We start from the raw sequence: 1,905 nt of genomic DNA on the forward strand, positions 1-1,905 counted from the left end.
ATTCCTGGACTTCAGGAAGGCATTTGATACGGTTCCGCACTTACGTTTAGTGAAAAAAATACGAGCTTACGGAATATCGGACCAGGTTTGTGATTGGATTCAGGATTTCCTAGAAGAAAGAACACAACATGTCATTCTTAACGGTCTGCAGATGTAGAGGTAATTTCGGGAGTACCGCAAGGAAGCGTGATAGGACCTTTATTGTTTACAATATACATAAATGACTTAGTTGACAACATCGGTAGCTCCGTGAGGCTATTTGCAGATGACACGGTTGTCTACAAGAAAGTAGCAACATCAGAAGACTCGTACGTACTCCAGGAAGACCTGCAGAGGATTAATGAATGGTGCGACAGCTGGCAGCTTTCCCTAAACGTAGATAAATGTAATATAATGCGCATACATAGGGGCAGAAATCCATTCCAGTACGATTATGCCATAGGTGGTAAATCATTGGAAGCGGTAACGACCGTAAAATACTTAGGAGTTACTATCCGGAGCGATCTGAAGTGGAATGATCACATAAAACAAATAGTGGGAAAAGCAGGCGCCAGGTTGAGATTCATAGGAAGAATTCTAAGAAAATGTGACTCATCGACGAAAGAAGTAGCTTACAAAACGCTTGTTCGTCCGATTCTTGAGTATTGCTCATCAGTATGGGACCCTTACCAGGTTGGATTAATAGAAGAGATAGACATGATCCAGCGAAAAGCAGCGCGATTCGTCATGGGGACATTTAGTCAGCGCGAGAGCGTTACGGAGATGCTGAACAAGCTCCAGTGGCGGACACTTCAAGAAAGGCGTTACGCAATACGGAGAGGTTTATTATCGAAATTACGAGAGAGCACATTCCGGGAAGAGATGGGCAACATATTACTACCGCCCACATATATCTCGCGTAATGATCACAACGAAAAGATCCGAGAAATTAGAGCAAATACGGAGACTTACAAGCAGTCGTTCTTCCCACGCACAATTCGTGAATGGAACAGGGAAGGGGGGATCAGATAGTGGTACAATAAGTACCCTCCGCCACACACCGTAAGGTGGCTCGCGGAGTATAGATGTAGATGTAGATGTAGATGTAATTTTGATAATGGTAGGAGTTGCATTCTTAAGGGAAATCATTGTTAGGCGAATAGATTAAGTACTGATTTTTGTCATTGATTTCTTTTGTAACTGTCAGGGAATTGTTTCACTATGTATTTAATTGAGAAGTATTTCAGTCTGTCTCAAGAGTTTGATTAATTTGTAATATTGCTTTAATGCCACTGGAGGCAGATTTACATATGAAGCGATTGTCCAAAGAGCTTCTAGCGTTTTGTTAATTGAATGAGAAAGAATCGCTTTCAGAATATAGTTTTTGAAAAAAGGAATTACTTGTTTGGGTTATCATCTATCGAGTTTAGATTGGACCAAACCCTTTCTCTTGAATTATATGTAGTTGTAGTAAGCAGCAGCCACAGCAACAGCAGAAGCCGCCATACAGAACATGCATTGCACTTAGCATGAATAATAGGTTTCTTTATGTTTTTGTTAAATAATGGAATGCAGCAGATCAAGCAGTGGCAGCAGAAAGACCAAGTAAGTCATTTGTTGCGCACAGGACCAATTTAAAAATTAATAAAGTTTAGGCGATCTCTGAAATAGTAAAGTTAACAAGAGCGCAAGCACGAGATTTGCAGTAGAAAACACGTGATAAGAAGATGGAGCTCGCGACTTTCAACTTCTATGTATCCAGATATATAATTACACACATTCAAACATATGTAATACGATCGTAAATATTATATTTTACTTTCTTGAAAGTATTCCCCCTTCCATTTAATGACTGCCTCACAAACTCGAGGTGTCTGCAGGTATTGCGAGTCTATATGATTCCATACATCCTTAATGACATTCCAG

The sequence above is a fragment of the Schistocerca nitens genome, chromosome 7 (assembly GCF_023898315.1).
Source record: "Schistocerca nitens isolate TAMUIC-IGC-003100 chromosome 7, iqSchNite1.1, whole genome shotgun sequence".
NCBI lineage: Eukaryota > Metazoa > Arthropoda > Insecta > Orthoptera > Acrididae > Schistocerca > Schistocerca nitens.